The following is a 19342-nucleotide window of genomic DNA, read 5'->3' on the forward strand; positions in this document are numbered from 1 at the left end:
CAGATCATCCCATCACCTAGGTATCAAGCCCTGCATCTATCAGCTGTTTTTCCTGATGCTCTGCCTCCTCCCCCAACCCAACAGGCCCCAGTGTGTGTTGTTCCCTCCCACGTGTCCATGTGTTTTCAGCATTCAGCTCCCACTTATAAGTGAGAACGTGCGGTGATTTTCTGTTCCTGCATTGGTTTGCTGAGGATAATGGCTCCCAACTCCATCCATTTCCCTGCAAAGGACATGAACTCATCCTTTTTATGGCTGTATAGTATTCCATGTTGTATCTGTACCACCTTTTCTCCATCCAGGCTACCACTGATGAGCGTTTAGGTTGATTCCATGTCTAGGAATCAAGTGTCGTGCACAGTGCTGTGATGAGCGTCCGTGGCTTGTGATACATACATTTTAAATCTGGAGTCTGTTGCTTCTGTTTCTTCTTGCAAATTTACATTCAATAAAGAAAAAAACATAAAGAAGAAGATAAAATACATTATTGATGTTAAAATAGCTATTAAATTTGGGTAATTTTATTTTTAAATCAGAGAGAGAAACAGAGACAGAGAGTATGTGTGTCTGTGTGTATTTGTTAACTGAAATTAATATGATTTACACTGTGCATTTTATATTTAGATTACATGATGTTTTCATGGTTTTTGACCCTCATGACCAGACTCAACAGGGAGCCCAGGGATTCTGTTCTTTGAAAATAAGAAGTCCACCGTCATCAGTCTCCACTCACTTGTAGTAGGAGTGAAGAGAGACCCCAGGATTTTGTGGCATCCAGGTAAGGGCCTCCCTTCTCAACATTTTCAGTCTCTCGCCACTATCTGCCAGTCTTATGAGGCCTAATCTTATCAGTCACTGCAAGAGTCCTCATCACCCCATCACCCAGATTACTCTGTGACTCTCTCTCCTGGTTCCATTGCCCAATCCTCCCCAGCTTCTCATACCTTCCACTCTGCTGGCTGGAACTCAACGAGCTTCACCAGCAAAACACCTTATTCTCAATCTGTTATGTAAATGCTCCCTCACCTTTTCACTGTAACCTAGGGGTGCCCAATTTTTTAACTGCCATGGACCACTTTGCAGTTCAGCAAAGCGTATAGACTCCTTCTCAGAATAACACTTTTAACTGTTTAAAATAAAATAAAATTACAAAGATAAAGTATTATATCAAAATACAGCTATCAAAATATTTTAAAAATACAAATTTGTGACACGGTCATAAGTATCCATCTATGGTAATACGGTAGATACAGCAGATAGAATGACCTAGTGGTGGAACCTCAAAATTATCTCTTTTCTTTTTTTTTGAGATGGAGTCTTGCACTGTCACCTGAGGTGGAGTGCAGAGGCGTGATCTCGGCTCACCGCAACCTCTGCCTCCTGAGTTCAAGCGATTCTCCTGCCTCAGTCTCCCACGTAGCTGGGATTATAGGAACCCACCACCACACCCAGCTAATTTTTTGTATTTTCAGTAGAGATGGGGTTTCACTATGTTGGCCAAAGTGATCTCAAACTCCTGATCTCGTGATCTGTCTGCCTTAGCTTCCCAAAGTGCTAGGATTACAGGCATGAGCCACGGCGCCCAGCCAGTTATCATAATTTTAAGGTAATGATAAATATCATTATATTTTAATGTATCTACCATAATTGTGTTTTGTGATATGAAAATCACATGTGTGATTTTTATTGGTGACAGGCTTACAGGATCTAGTATTGTAGTTTGCTGCTTCTATACATAATCAAAGGAAACATTAACTTTCAGTTTGAGTCTGGTTAAATAAAGATGTAAATAAAGATGTGTAGCTTGGACCTCTGTCCTGAATTCCAGAATTGTGAAAATACCCGTCATAGGGCCAGCTTCATGGGCAGGCAGCTTGTACAGTGGGACCTGGACTTAGAAAGGCCCGTACTCGGTTTAATGCTCTGCTATTTCTGTCTCAAGGTTCTTAATATATTTATCTTTAAATCTGTGCCATGTACTTGAAGTTCAGTGGGAAGTGGAGTGTGTGCATGAACAGAAGAGATACAGACAATATGCATGTCTGCCACCATCCCTGTCACACACGGTGTCTGATACCCCAAGAGTACCAAATCCCAGCGGGCCTGATGCCTGGAAGCTAGCGAGGCTCCAGGTTAGCACCAGGTTGGTCTGTTATGTCCTTGCTGAGTAAGCCAGGAACTGACAGGCCCATGGTCCATGCTTTCTGTCTGAACCAGAATTTGCTTCAAAGACAGACAGAAACAGTGGTGCTCTAAGAAATATGAATGACCAAGGGACCCCACCACAGACAGAGACAGGGTTGCTCTAAGAAATATGAATGACCAAGGGACCCCACCACAGACAGAGACAGGGTTGCTCTAAGAAATATGAATGACCAAGGGACCCTGTCATAGACTGTCTTACTTGTCCACTTCCATGTCTTAGTCAACACTTATGCAGGAAATGACAGCATGGAGAGGGAAAGACGGAGCGACCACAGGGCCTTTTCCTTTCTGTCCTTCTTTGCCCATCAGTAAGCTGAAGGTAGAGAGCGTTGTAGGTGAGTGTGTATTAAAGTGAAATAACCATTCAGTCCATTTCGTGCGCATTTCCTCAGTTCCTCTGCTGAGGTTGAAATGCATACGTTTATGCAAGCTGGTAACATGAATGATGTAATTTTGATAATTCCACATATGACTTAAATGTTTAATATTTGTATTTTAAGCTGGTATTGCACAATATAAACAGTAACATCATGTTAATAATTTTAAATTTTTATTTTTCTACAAATAATGTTAAATAGCCAATAAAATATACCATCATTATGCCTTACCTGGGGATGGTTGCAAGAGCTGCCAGCGGATGCCCCTGCTCTGCCCTTGTTCCCAGACCATCCACACAGCAGAACAGCCAGAGAAATCCTTTGACAATGAACACAATGATGTCTTTTGCTCAACTGCCCTGTGACTCCTTTAACTCAAAACAAAACCCAGAATGTGTACCATTTCCCTGAAGGCTCTGTGGGATACGTACCCCCCCCAGGTCCCCAAAGACACGTGGCCCCTTCCTCCCCTCTCCAGTCCGCAGTATCAGCCATGCAGGCATCCCTGCAATTCTTCAGGAACAAGCACAAGCTCCAGCCTAGACTTTTCATCGGGAATCTTGAGGGAGCACTGTCCAGTTTACAACTGGCGTAGACTTGAGTCTCTCAGAGAAAGAGAAACCACCTGCTAGTGGGATGGGAAGAAGAGGCCATTTTACAAAGATTCCGACTTTGTTTTTTCAGTGGGCGTCCTCCGCCCTTAAACTCATTCCCAGCTGACTTTGTAGCCTTCAGAGAATCCCATCCCCACCGCTCGGAGATTTTTCTCTGACTCTCATTATGTTTTGCTTACGTGCAATACACCAAGGTTAATTTGAGTTGTCCAAACTGACAATGAAATGAAATTTCACTTTTTCCTACATCGATGTTTTGATCTATCTATCCATTCATCTGTAATTCTTTACCTATATCTTGGTATAAAACCTGCATGGAGGTGTTATTTATTGTAAAAGGCTGCATTAGAATCTGCTTGCTGGATTACTATCTTTTTATATATATATTTCATTGTGTTTTAGGCTCTGGGGCACATGTGAAGAACATGCAGGATTGTTGCATAGGTACACACATGGCAATGTGGTTTGCTGCCTTCCCCCCATCACCTATATCTGGCATTTCTCCCCATGCTATCCCTCCCCAACTCCCCTCCCCCAGCTGTCCCTCCCCATTCCCCCCAACAGACCTTAGTGTGTGATGCTCCCCTCCCTGTGTCCATTACTATCTTTTTTATTTAGAGTTACTTCATTGGCCTTTAACTGACGGTCTTTACTCTGTAAGGAACCAGACAGAGCATGGTAGATATCCCAATCTTAATCAATATTAATGTAATTAATTCATTCACCTACAAATATTTATTGAGTGCCTCCCCAGGGCCAGGGGAAAGTGGTGAGGACACAGCCTGCCCCAAAGCAGATCGCATTGTAGTTACAGAGGCTGACACCAAAGCCTTCATCACACAAAAGAAACAAGTAACACACAATGTTTCCTGCTTTCGATTTTCCACCAATCCAGTGAGCACAGCTCTACCTTCTGCATTATAAACTACTGTTTTTCTGAGCTCTTTTGTTTCCAGGGCAACAAATACTAGGCATTAGCTCTAACTACTGTGTGATGCCGTTGACTGGGTCTAACCCTAACCCTTAAATTCACGACACAGTGGAATGCAGAGTGAGTTCCACCAACATTCCCCCGAGTATGTCAACACCTCTCCAATGACAGGAAGTCAAAACACCTCAAGAGCTGCCCCAGGAGGAGGCAGCTTGTTTATGCTGCTTCATAAGCGGCAGACAAGGGGAACCGAGGGAGCCCAGTCATAAATCTTTTCCATCTGGAAATTCAACCATGGGTTCTGTCTTCTCTGGGTGAGAAGGGGCTACACATCTTCACTGGCAAATATTCTATGTAAAATAATAAAGGAGAAGTCCCCTTGCCTGAATGTAAACAGCATGGATCCGTTTCAGTTTCATTAGGTACGAAAGCTGTTCTAGCTTTCAACCCAAAGTAGCCCTTACTACCTGTATGAATCTTAAGCCAGAGAACAGTATCATTTAGCAGGTGAAATATATACCAATCCAGAGGGACTAGAAAAGATTAGGCAACTACAGAATAAGTGTTGTTTAAACATTTTAAACCATGAGAAGCTAGGAGCCTGTCTGCATCGATTAATTTGAATATCTATGGGAAGACAGTCAGCAAAGTGGAGGAAAAATGCTTCTACTCCAGTGCAGCGGTGTAAACATGGAGCCTGCATAACTCCCCTGCCAGCTCTCTCCCGGGGTAGCTGAGACCCAGGAAGAAGCTGTCATGTTTTATATTTTTCCTCTAGTCCATTCAGGCCTCAGGGCACGTGACGAGCTGCCTTGGTGGCCACCCAGCTGAGGGGCTGTAAACATCCACAGCCTGGGAGCTCGGCCGAGAATGCACCACAGGAGTGCTTGAGGTCCCTACATACTGACTTTTGCGTTGCACGAGCACGTGCGTGACAGAGACGGGGCTTATCAGTAAAACTCTGATTCAGATTCAGATTCTCCCAAGTGCCTGCATTTGCACACCAGCTCTGTCCTTCTCGAAAGCTGAACATCTTTGAACAGTGTTGAAAACATGACAGTTAGAGTCTTACAGACACTGGTTTGGATCCCGGTTTACCATGTAAGAGCTGCGTGATTTTGTTACCAAAAATAATATTGTGATGTTTAAGAGAACGTGTACTAGAAATAAATCAACAACACATAAAGAAAAGCAAGGAAAGTTTCATCTTATGCTGCAGTGTCGGAAGGTTAATCACCAGAGTCCTCGTTAAACTAACGTAGAGTGACGGTTGCATTGCCTTTGTGTCAAGCACCACGCTGGCCGTAAGAGATTTAAAAACTACACTTTCCCTCCTGCGTTTAGTTGTCTAGTGTGAGAAATGTGTACTAATCAAATAATCATAAATGCAAATAAAGAAGTTTGTTTTTTGAGACAGTCTCACTCTGTCGGCCAGGCCGGAGTGGAGTGGCATGATCGTGGCTCACTGCAGCCTCCGCCTCCCGGGTTCCAGCGATTCTCCTGCCTCAGCCTTCCCGGTAGCTGGGATTACAGGCATGCACTACCAGGCCCAGCTAATTTTTGTATTTTTAGTAGAGATGTGGTTTCATCATGTTGGGCAGGCTGATCTTGAACTCCCGACCTCAGGTGATCTGCCCGCCTTGGCATCCCGAAGTGCTAGGATTACAGGTGTGAGCCACCGTGCCTGGCCTCAATTTTCTATAATAATAGGTATGATCACAGGGTAAGTGCAGGAAGCCATGGGGTGTATGAGAGGCTCTGAATTACTCCGCAGCTGAGGATGATAATCACTGAAGGTTGAGGAGGAAACTTTTCATGGCAGAGAAAATAACAGCCTCAAGGGAAGGGAAAGGGCTGGACCGAACGAAGAGAGAACGAACTCTGTGTGGGGAGTGCTGGCATTTTCAGCTGTGGCTGTAACTTTTAAGGACATTGGCAACCTGGAGTGTCCTCTGAAGACAACAAGCAGGTTGGAGAAGCTTGTCCGTTGGAAGCAGAAGCGATTCCATTTTAGGAGTGTCTGAAGGAGCCGGGAAACACATGGAGAGAATAGACAGGATGCCTTAGGTCTGCAACGCGCTCTGAGTGGGACACAACACTGCTTCAGGCCGCTTCCCGCTGCAGCGGAAGAGCAAGGGGTGGCTACGAATGACACTAGGTTTCCAATTCCACGCAGGATTGCAGTTAAGACAAATCTGATGAAAATTTGTTAGTGTTCCCAGGTATAGCATTCTCGGTAATGCCTGGAAATAGGATTGTGTTTCTTTTAGGAGAGTTTTTAAACATTTTTATTGCAGAATTTGATTACGTTACCTTTCACAGAACATATCTTTTCTCTACAATCCACACCTGTTTATTTTTCCAGAACTTTCCTCAAAAGAGCAGAATCTCAAGGTCCAAAATTTAAATAAAGACATGCATTAAAGTCACTTGTTTATTTATTCTTTTGTTTTTACAAATAAGCACCTCTTCTGTGCTGGGTTCTATGCCAAGTGCCAAGGATAGTGACAAATGAGGCTCACGTTCTTTAATGGAATGAAGATGTGCCTGTTACTGCCTCCCAGACTCAGGTCTAAGGCTCTAGTACAGTTGCTGTACCTTCCTGTTGCAATCAGACCTGATTCCTTCCTAGCTGCATTACACTTGATCTGATGCAGACTCTCATTTGAAATGTCCCTCTGGAAGGGGAGTCAGTGTCCACTGCAGTCCCACCTCTCACTGTGCACCTGTCAACACAAGGCCACGTGGCACCACGGTGCTGCTCCGCCACGCTACCAAGCTGGGAATGCCTGAATGCAGGTAGCAAATGCTTTACTGTTTTTCAGGGAAAAAGAAGCTCAAGTTTTGGTATATTCTTGAAATACTGATCTTTGGGTTGCTATGGTAGTACCTCAAAAATGAAACAATAAAAATCTCAGTGACCAAATTGTATTAGCTTTCTCTTCAGTAAAATGGTGAAGAATATTTTTCACACTTCTCTTCACTCTCCAAATAAATACAGTCGTGATCCAACCTGGTTTTGTGCTGGTCTGAATTATAAGCTGCTCCTTTTCCTGAAAACCTGGAGGAAGTACAGTGTTGTTGTGGCAGCACGTGTACAGATTTTAGCGTATAAGGAATTACATTTTGGGGGCAGGGGTTCTATTAGAAAGTTAAAGTTAAGGGCCAGGCACGATGGCTCATGCCAGCACTTTGGGAGGCCGAGATGGGTAGATCACCTGAGGTCAGGAGTTCAAGACCAGACTGGCCAACATGGTGAAACCTCATCTCGACTAAAAACACAAAAATTAGCCGGGCTTGGTGGCAGGTGTCTGTAATCCCAGATACTCAGGAGGCTGAGGCAGGAGAATCACTTGAAACTGGGAGACGGAGGTTGCAGTGAGCTGTGATTATGCCACTGCACTCCAGACTATACTTATTCATGTCCTAGTGAATATTCATTATTTTGACATAAAAATGAAAAAAAATGAACAAGATAGTCTTTCAATGATGTGAGAACTCGCAGGATGAATGGACTAGCGCCATGAGGCTCTACTCCTGAAACTCTGAATGTTATTGGCTCTATAAAGCTTGTCACTCTCTGAACTTCATAGCAAAGGAAATAAAAATAATTTTGAAAAGATAACATATTCATTTCACATATAATAGGGATGAGTTAGGATTAGAAAAATGTATCCATCTATGCTTCATTTTGGATCTTCTACCAAGATTCTAGAGCAAACACTGTCACAGTGCCGGGATCCTGGGCTCGGAGTCAGGGCGACTGAAGCTTGGGGCCCCACTTTCCACTCACTGGCCATCTGACCACAGGCAGTGGCAGGCTCTCCAAGTTTGTTTTCTTACCTGAAAATGGAAAAGTATAATGATTACCAAATTGTTGGTGTGGAATTGAGTGAGATAAAGGATGCAAGCTATCTGGCACGTAATAAATGCTCAGTAAGTGATATATGTTAATTATCATCTATATTGATGCATTTTGACAATTTTTATTCTGTATGATGTTGATGTCTCATTAGTTTACCTACAGCTATATCTTAGGTTTATTTTGCTCTTCCTGGCCTAGAAATGTATGTGAAATAAAACTTGTCTTAGGATTTTTTGCTCTTTGTTGTCCATGTTTGTCAAGATAAAAACATGACTTTGGGAGGCTGAGGCGAGTGGATCACGAGGTCAAGAGATCGAGACCATCCTGGTCAATATGGTGAAACCCCCTCTCTACTAAAAATACAAAAAATTAGCTGGGCATGGTGGCGCGTGCCTGTAATCCCAGCTACTCAGGAGGCTGAGGCAGGAGAATTGCCTGAACCCAGGAGGCGGAGGTTGCAGTGAGCCGAGATCGCGCCATTGCACTCCAGCCTGGGTAACAAGAGCCAAACTCCATCTCAGAAAAAAAAGAACAACAACAACAAAAAATATGATAAAGTTAAAAAAATAGTTCTTAAATATTCTTGGCCCAAATCAAAGTAATTTATATTGAATAATATCTAACATTCCATTCAGGAGAATCAGGGTCATGTGTCAACTCTGAAAGCTGGCTCAAAAGTTGATAAGTAGGTAGACGACAGTGTTCTAAGATCAGATATGATACGAATGAGCAAAGGCTTCCAAATCTAGGAGCCTTGATGGGGATTCCCAGTTGGGCAAAGAGTTCGTGCTGTACACATTAGCAACTTATCTAAGATTTCTAAACTGGGAATATATTTGTTTTTCCTATTTAAAAAATAAAATATCCTTATAAAAAGATAAATACATAAAATACAAATGTAAACCCCATATAATCCCACTTCATGAAAAAACTTCCAAATTTGGTTTAAAAACCCACAGAATTATTAATAGATATTATGTATGCACAGAGAGACAGAATTCTGTCAAAAATGAAATGAAATTAGACATTTTACATCATGCTTATTTTTCTCAGTGCTATATTATGAACATGGTTTCTAAAGACAAATGAAAATTTTAAAAATACTAAAATTAACTGAATTTTATTTTTGTTCTTGGCAGCTATTACCGTGCACCCTCTCTTTCAACAGCTCTAAAGCGTAAGTCCTCTACAATTCCGAGACTTTAAAAACCCTATTTGCCTACCACAAATACAAAGTAACAAACATTTAAAAATCAAATATCTGGATGTTTTTACCATATAAATTTAAACAGATAATTTGAAAACCTGTCTTTGGAGGAATTAATGTTTTATTTTTATTAATTTTTATTTTTCAGTGTTTGATACCGCTGGATGCTTTGGGTTAATGCAGAAATAATAAATGATCAATAACAGCAAGAAACCTTTTAAATCTTGGGCCCGCTTCTCCAGGTGGTGCTGGTTTCTGTAGCACATGAGATATGCCTTCAGAGAACAATAAAAAATTATCAATTTTGTAATTTCTTAGAAGTTCCACGCTAAGCCTAAATGTCAAGATACATTAAGATTGGAGAATCTCTCAGTATTTTGATAAGTTGACAGTCAATATGTAAGTCATTACTTTAAAGTACACACCGATTACATGTGTGTATAATCAGCTTTTTAAATAAACACGGCCTCTACCCTTTCCTCTGATTGTAGGAATTTCTGTTAGTGTCAGATCTTGGCACAGCTACCATTGGTTTTTGTCAGCTCAAAAGTAATCTTTACCTTGAAAAGTTTATACTACTCCTCTGTGGACTCTCTTTAATCAAAAAATAAAGAAAGAAAGAAAACAAAACAAAACTTCTTAAAATGTCACATGGCCAATCAAATCATCAACCAAACACTTACATGGTTTCCCTAATAAATTACATCCAGATGGTCCAATTCACTCCCTTAACAAGACCATAAACACATCAGCATTATGCAAATACCTTGCAAAGTAATTCAGACAATATACAGTTTACGGTTAGTTCACAGGTTTCTAGTTTGCTTCACTACTCTGTGTTAGCACAAAAGCAAAAGACAATAAAAGAAACACGTTTGTTTTGCAGAAATAAAATGTTAGATTAAGAGAACTAAATAGTTCCTTCCTTTCTTCCCTCCTTCCTTCCTCCCTCCCTCCTTCCCTCCTTCCTCCCTCCCTCCCTCCCTCCCACCTTCCCTCCTTCCTCCCTCTCTCTCCTTTCCTCCCTCTCTCCCTCCCTCCTTTCCTCCCTCTCTCCCTCCCTCCCTCCTTTCTCCCTCCCTCCCTCCTTTTCACTTCCTCCCTCCCTCCTTTCCTCCCTCCTTTCCTCCCTCTCTCCCTCCCTCCTTTCCTCCCTCCCTCCTCCCTCCCTCCTTTCCTCCCTCCCTCCTCCCTCCCTTCTCCCTTCCTCCCTCCCTCCTCCCTCCCTTCTCCCTTCCTCCCTCCCTCCTTTCCTCCCTCCCTCCTTCCTCCCTTTCTGCCTCCCTCTCTCCCTCCTTTCTACCTTCCTCCCTCCCTCTCTCCCTCCCTCCCTCCCTCCCTCCTTTCCTTCCTTTCATCTAGTTCTTTCTCCTTCAGCCCTCACTGACTAATATTTATTTATACTATGAATCAGTAATGACATGTGGCACAAGCTGCCTACAGTTCCCAACCACAAAGAAATTGGGTTAGCAATTAGGAGGTTTTGCTTTAAAGTTCCCTGAAAAGTGTCAAAACAGCTTAGATGGCAAGTATGGGATTGAAAGGTTAGTTTATGGAGACATTTTGCTCTCAGTACTGAACGCAATATAATAATACAATTTGTATATATAGGTGACTTCCCACTTCAGGGAAAAGGGGGAGCGACCCTTTTTCCCACATCCCCACCATGGAATCGCGCAATCCCGAGGTAGACCTGCTCCAAGGAGGGAGGGTGCGCTGGGTCCCGCACCCTTCCTGAGACCTAAGCAGCAACCACAACGTGCCACTTCAGACCTTTGGCAGACCGCATGCTGTCCTGACCCTAGCAGCGGCAGGTCTGAGGTATTGTGGCTGTCCCTGCTTAGACTGGGGAGAGGGCTGGAAGCTTTCACACAGCTGGGACTAGCAAGCAAATGAGGCGTGAGCTGTAGCTGTTGGTGCTGGGAAGCAAGAGCCACTGGAACACAGACTGGGACATGACTGAGTACAAGTCACTGCTGGGATTTAGTCACTGGCTAGGTGGGGGCTCCTGCAGACAGGGTGGGGACATGGTGAGACTCTGCCAGGGTTGAAGGGCAACCCCAGCAGGACTGGAGCATGAGAGGAATGTACATTTTCCATCACAAGCCCACCCAGCCCAGCTTTGCCTCCTCCTCCAAAATAGCACACAATGTCTGAGGTCCTGGGGATTGCCCAACCCAATCCACTACTGTGGGCACCTGAGCACTCCTCCTGGGGCCCCGAGGTTGGGCTTCAACTCCTGGCTCCTACCACCTCAGCTGGCACCCACTTGCAAGTGCCACCTTCAGGCCAGGAGACTGACCCACCCAGCCCGTTTTAATCACTGCCAATATTAAGGCACACAGCTTGAGAACCATGGAATTATCCACCACTGCTTCTGCCATCACCCACACCACACCCAGTGCCCAGGGGCCTGAAAACATGTCCAACTACCTGGCCACTGCTGCCACTACCCATATCTGAGCAAGCCACCTGGAGGCTCAAGCATCAGCTCACCTGTAACTTCCAACACAAGTGCTAGTGCACATTGCCCTGACACAAAGATGGGCATGCTCAGCCCACCGCTGCCAGCACTGGGGCTGGAGACCGGCCCACCTGTCCTCTCAGTCTCCAGGACAACTTCACTATGGCTTTCACTAACAACCACACTCTAACCCACGAAGGAAACCACAGATGCCACTAACACTGTTTACAGCCAGAGAAATCATATGGAGACTACACTACTGTGTGCATCCAGAATCAAAGCCGGGTGCTCTACACTCCTGCGTGCACCCACAATCAAAGCCGGGTGCTCTACACTACTGCGTACACCCACAATCAAAGCCAGGGTGCTCTACACTACTGCGTGCACCCAGAATCAAAGCCGGGGTGCTCTACACTACTGTGTGCACCCACAATCAAAGCCAGGGTGCTCTACACTACTGCATGCACCCAGAATCAAAGCCGGGGTGCTCTACACTACTGCATGCACCCAGAATCAAAGCCAGGGTGCTCTACACTACTGCGTGCACCCAGAATCAAAGCCGGGGTGCTCTACACTACTGTGTGCACCCACAATCAAAGCCAGGGTGCTCTACACTACTGCATGCACCCAGAATCAAAGCCGGGGTGCTCTACACTACTGCGTACACCCAGAATCAAAGCCGGGGTGCTCTACACTACTGCGTACACCCAGAATCAAAGCCGGGGTGCTCTACACTACTGCGTGCACCCAGAATCGAAGCCATGGTGCTCTACACTACTGCGTGCACCCAGAATCGAAGCCGGGGTGCTCTACACTACTGCGTGCACCCACAATCAAAGCCAGGGTGCTCTACACTACTGTGTGCACCCAGAATCAAAGCCGGGGTGCTCTACACTACTGCGTGCACCCAGAATCGAAGCCGGGGTGCTCTACACTACTGCGTGCACCCAGAATCAAAGCCATGGTGCTCTACACTACTGCGTGCACCCAGAATCAAAGCCATGGTGCTCTACACTACTGCGTGCACCCAGAATCAAAGCCATGGTGCTCTACACTACTGCGTGCACCCAGAATCAAAGCCATGGTGCTCTACACTACTGCGTGCACCCAGAATCAAGGCTGGGGTGCTCTACACTACTGCGTGCACCCATAATCAAGGCTGGGGTGCTCTACACTACTGCGCGCACCCATAATCAAGGCTGGGGTGCTCTACACTACTGCGTGCACCCAGAATCAAAGCCGGGGTGCTCTACACTACTGCGTACACCCAGAATCAAAGCCGGGGTGCTCTACACTACTGCGTGCACCCAGAATCAAAGCCATGGTGCTCTACACTACTGCGTGCACCCAGAATCGAAGCCGGGGTGCTCTACACTACTGCGTACACCCACAATCAAAGCCAGGGTGCTCTACACTACTGTGTGCACCCAGAATCGAAGCCGGGGTGCTCTACACTACTGAGTGCACCCAAAATCGAAGCCGGGGTGCTCTACACTACTGCGTGCACCCAGAATCAAAGCCATGGTGCTCTACACTACTGCGTGCACCCAGAATCAAAGCCATGGTGCTCTACACTACTGCGTGCACCCAGAATCAAAGCCATGGTGCTCTACACTACTGCGTGCACCCAGAATCAAAGCCATGGTGCTCTACACTACTGCGTGCACCCATAATCAAGGCTGGGGTGCTCTACACTACTGCATGCACCCATAATCAAGGCTGGGGTGCTCTACACTACTGCGCGCACCCATAATCAAGGCTGGGGTGCTCTACACTACTGCGCGCACCCAGAATCAAAGCCGGGGTGCTCTACACTACTGCGTGCACCCAGAATCAAAGCCGGGGTGCTCTACACTACTGCGTGCACCCAGAATCAAAGCCGGGGTGCTCTACACTACTGCGTGCACCCAGAATCAAAGCCGGGGTGCTCTACACTACTGCGTGCACCCAGAATCGAAGCCGGGGTGCTCTACACTACTGCGTGCACCCACAATCAAAGCTGGGGTGCTCTACACTACTGCGTGCACCCAGAATCAAAGCCATGGTGCTCTACACTACTGCGTGCACCCAGAATCAAAGCCGGGGTGCTCTACACTACTGTGTGCACCCAGAATCAAAGCCGGGGTGCTCTACACTACTGCGTGCACCCAGAATCAAAGCCGGGGTGCTCTACACTACTGTGTGCACCCAGAATCAAAGCCATGGTGCTCTACACTACTGCGTGCACCCAGAATCAAAGCCGGGGTGCTCTACACTACTGCGTGCACCCAGAATCAAAGCCGGGGTGCTCTACACTACTGCATGCACCCAGAATCAAAGCCGGGGTGCTCTACACTACTGCATGGACCCAGAATCAAAGCCGGGGTGCTCTACACTACTGCGTGCACCCAGAATCAAAGCCGGGGTGCTCTACACTACTGCATGGACCCAGAATCAAAGCCGGGGTGCTCTACACTACTGCATGGACCCAGAATCAAAGCCGGGGTGCTCTACACTACTGTGTGCACCCACAATCAAAGCTGGGGTGCTCTACACTACTGCGTGCACCCAGAATCAAAGCCGGGGTGCTCTACACTACTGTGTGCACCCAGAATCAAAGCCAGGGTGCTCTACACTACTGCGTGCACCCAGAATCAAAGCCAGGGTGCTCTACACTACTGCGTGCACCCAGAATCAAAGCCATGGTGCTCTACACTACTGCGTGCACCCAGAATCAAAGCCGGGGTGCTCTACACTACTGCGTGCACCCAGAATCGAAGCCGGGGTGCTCTACACTACTGCGTGCACCCAGAATCGAAGCCGGGGTGCTCTACACTACTGCGTGCACCCACAATCAAAGCTGGGGTGCTCTACACTACTGCGTGCACCCAGAATCAAAGCCATGGTGCTCTACACTACTGCGTGCACCCAGAATCAAAGCCGGGGTGCTCTACACTACTGTGTGCACCCAGAATCAAAGCCGGGGTGCTCTACACTACTGCATGGACCCAGAATCAAAGCCGGGGTGCTCTACACTACTGTGTGCACCCAGAATCAAAGCCATGGTGCTCTACACTACTGCGTGCACCCAGAATCAAAGCCGGGGTGCTCTACACTACTGCGTGCACCCAGAATCAAAGCCGGGGTGCTCTACACTACTGCATGCACCCAGAATCAAAGCCGGGGTGCTCTACACTACTGCATGGACCCAGAATCAAAGCCGGGGTGCTCTACACTACTGCGTGCACCCAGAATCAAAGCCATGGTGCTCTACACTACTGCATGGACCCAGAATCAAAGCCGGGGTGCTCTACACTACTGCATGGACCCAGAATCAAAGCCGGGGTGCTCTACACTACTGTGTGCACCCACAATCAAAGCTGGGGTGCTCTACACTACTGCGTGCACCCAGAATCAAAGCCGGGGTGCTCTACACTACTGTGTGCACCCAGAATCAAAGCCAGGGTGCTCTACACTACTGCGTGCACCCAGAATCAAAGCCAGGGTGCTCTACACTACTGCGTGCACCCAGAATCAAAGCCCGGGTGCTCTACCCAACCAATACAACAGTTACACCTTCAGGAAAAGTCCACCCCTTTAAAAGCAAATTAAAAGAAGGGATTCAAAGTAGAAGATGCACAGATATCAACATAAGGAAAGCAGGAAAAGCAAGGATATTTGACTCCTTCAAAGAAACACAACAATTCTTCAGCATTAGATCTCAATCAGAAGGAATGTTTTGACATCCTAGATAAAGAATTCAAAATAATTATTTTAAAGAAGCTCAGTAAAATACAAGAAAATTCTGAAAAATAAATACAAAAAAAATTACAAAATCAATTCAGAATATAAATGAGAAATCTACCAGAGACAGATACTTTTTTAAGTGAACCAAATAGAAATTCTGGAACTGAACAATTCATTGAAAAAAATAAAAAACACATTTGAAAGCATCAACAATAGATTAGATCAGGTAGAATAAGGAGTCTCAGAACTTAAAGACAGATCTTTTAAAATACTCCAATCAAACTTTTTTTTTTTTTTAAAGAGAGAATACACCAGGTACCGTGGCTCAGGCCTATAATTCCAGCACTTTGGGAGACCAAAGTGGGCGAATCACAAGGTCAAGAGATCGAGACCATCCTGGCCAACATGGTGAAACCCTGTCTCTACTAAAAATACAAAAATTAGCTGGGTGTGGTGGTGTGCAGCTGTAGTCCCAGCCACTCAGGAGGCTGAGGCAGGGGAATCGCTTGAACCTGGGAGGTGGAGGTTGCAGTGAACTGAGATTGTGCCACTGCACTCCAGCCTGGCAACAGAGTGAGACTCCATATTTAAAAAAATCCAATAAAAAGAGAATACAAAAGAATGAACAAAGCATTCATGACATTTGGGACAACGTATTATGATCAGATATACAAATTATTGGGATCTGGCCAGGTGCACGGCTCATGCCTGTACTCTTGGCCCATTGGGAGGCCAAGGCAGGCAGATCACCTGGGGTCAGGAGTTCACGACCAGTCTGCCCAACATGGTGAAACCCTGTCTCTACTAAAAATACAAAATTATTCAGGCATGGTGGCGCACGCCTGGAGTCTCAGCTACTGGGGAAGCTGAGGCATGAGAATCGCTTGAACCCAATTGGTGGAGGTTGCAGTGAGCTGAGATTGTGCCACTGCACTCCAGCCTGGGTAACAGAGTGAGACTCCATCTCAAAAACAAAGATTAATAACAAATTATTGGGATCCCTGAGAGTGAAGAAGCAAAGTAAAGGTTTAAAACCTGTATAATGAAATAATAGATAAAACTGTCCAAGTCTAGTAAGATATTTAGTTATTCAGAAACAGGAGGCTAAGTGATCCCCAGGAACATACAATTGCAAAAAGGTATTCTCCATGGCACATTATGTTCAGACAGTCTAACATCAAAGATGAAGAGTGGATCCTAAAAACAGGAAGAGAAAGGCATCTCATCAGCTATAATGGAAACCTCATCAGACTAACAGTGGATTTCTCAGCCAGCAGAGAATAGGACGACGCATTTAAATGCTGAAAGAAAAATTCTGCCAGTCAAGAATACTATATATTCATCAAATTATCCTTCATAAATGAAGGAGAACTAAAGTTTTTCCCAGACACGCAAATGCTGTGGAAATGTGTTTCCACTAGAATGGCCCTACAAGATATGCTGAAGGGAGTTATAAACTAGAAAGTGAAAGAACATTTACCATGTTGAAAACAAATGAAGTATAAAACTCCCCAGTAAAACAATTCACACTAAGGAGGAATAGAAAAGACTACAATGGGCCAGGTGTGATGGCTCACGCCAGTAATCCCAACACTTTGAGAGGCCAAGGATGGCTGATCACAAGGTCAGGAGTTCGAGACCAGACTGGCCAACACAGTGAAACACCATCTGTACTAAAAATACAAAAATTTAGCTGGGTGTGGTGGCATGCCCCTGTAACCCCAGCTGCTCAGAAGGCCGAGGCAGAATCACTTGAACTCATGAAGCAGAGGTTACAGGGAGACAAGATTGCACCATTTCACTCCAGCTGGGGTGACAGAGCAAGACTCTGTCTTGAGAAAAAAAAAAGACTCAAATGGTACCTGTACAGATATCCACCAAACCACAAGAACAATCAATAATAGAAAAGAAAGAAACAGATGCTGGAGAACATGTGGAGGAAGACAACAGATGCTGGAGAAGATGCGGAGAAATAGGAACACTTTTACACTGTTGGTGGGAGTGTAAATTAGTTCAACCATTGTGGAAGACAGTGTGGCGATTCCTCAAGGACCTAGAAATAGAAATTCCATTTGCCCCAGCAATCCTATTATTGGGCATATATCCAAAGGACTATAAATCATTCTAGTATAAGAACACATGCACACGAATGTTCATTGCAGCACTGTTTACAATAGCAAAGACCTGGAACCAACCCAAATGCCCATCAATGATAGACTGGACAGGGAAAATGTGGCACATATACACCATGGAATACTATGCAGCCATCAAAAACTATGAGTTCATGTCCTTTGTAGGGACATGGATGAACCTGGAAATGATCATTCTCAGCAAACTGACACAAGAAAAGAAAATCAAACACTGCATGTTCTCACTCATAGGCGGGTGTTGAACAATGAGAACATGGACACAGGGAGGGGAGCATCACACACTGAGGTCTGTTGGGGGAAAACAGGAGGGACAGCAGGGGGTGGGGAGTTGGGGAGAGATAGCATGGGGAGAAATGCCAGATATAGGTGATGGGGAGGAAGGCAGCAAATCACATTGCCATGTATGTACCTATGCAACAATCCTGCATGTTCTTCACATGTACCCCAAAACCTAAAATGCAATTAAAAGAAAGAAAAGAAAGAAACAAAGAACATACAGCATAGCCAGAAAACAATTAACAATATAATAGGAACAAAGCCTAACAAATAAATAATAACCTTGAACACAAATGAATTAAATTGTCTACTTAAATGATTAAAAAATGGCTGAAAGGATTTTTAAAAATCCAATTATTTGCTGCTTACAAGAAACTCACTTTATCAGTAAGCACACACAAAGACTGAAAATAAAGGGATAGAAAATGATATTCCACTCAAGTGGAAACCAAAAGCAGGTAGAAATAGCTAATTTATGAGGGCTTGCCTGTCATGTACACATCTCTGCAACTCCCGGGGGGAAAAGGGCTGCTCATCTCAAGGTGTTCTGTTCAGTTGAGCATGTGTTCTCTGACAACTGTATCCCTGGCCTTTTCAGACACCCCTGGGACAGCACTCCACACAGGATGAACATGCAGGGGCCAGGGAACCCCAGCGCTGGGTGCCCTTTATCCAGGATATGGTGAGAAGGCATGCTGCATGGGTATAACTCATGTATCTTTTCCTTAAGGTTATGTAATAATGGGTAATTGGTCAATAAAGCATTCCTTTGGGGGGTAAAAAGAAATAGCTAAGTTTATATGAGATAAAACAGACTTTAAATATAGAACAGTTAAAAAAAAGACAAAGAAGGTTATTATATAATGAAAAAGACATTAGTCCAGCAAGAGGATGTAACAATTCTAAATATACATGTTCTTAACATGGGAATACCCAAGTCTGTAAGGTAAATATTACTAGATCTAAAGAGAGAGAGAGAGAGTGAAATAAAATGACCACAGAAGACTTCAATACCCCATTCTCAACAATAGACAAGGGTATGTAGAAAAAAACATCAACCAAGACACACTGGATTTAAACTGTGCTTTAGACTAAATGAACCTAGCAGAACTTGCAGAGCATTTTCCCTAACACCTGCAGAATATGCACCCTTTCCATCAGCACATGGAGACATCCCCACAACAGACCATAGGCTAGGCCACAGAACAAGTCTCAACAAATTTTTAAAACTCAAAATTATATCAAGTGTTTTCACAGACCACAATAGAATAAAACTAGAAATAAATAGCAAGAGGACCTTTGAAAACTATGCAAAGACACTGAAATTAAACATGTTCCTGAATGACTATTGGATCAATGACGAAATTCAGATGAAAATCAAATATTTTTTTAAACAAACAAAAGTTGAAATACAACATAGCAAACCTTGTTGGACAAAGGAAAAGCAATGTTAAAAGGGACATTTATAGCAATAAATGCTTATATCAAAAAAGGATAAAAATTACAAATTAGCAATCTAACAATTCA

The sequence above is a fragment of the Callithrix jacchus genome, chromosome 14 (genome assembly GCF_049354715.1).
Source record: "Callithrix jacchus isolate 240 chromosome 14, calJac240_pri, whole genome shotgun sequence".
NCBI classification, from domain to species: Eukaryota; Metazoa; Chordata; class Mammalia; order Primates; family Cebidae; genus Callithrix; species Callithrix jacchus.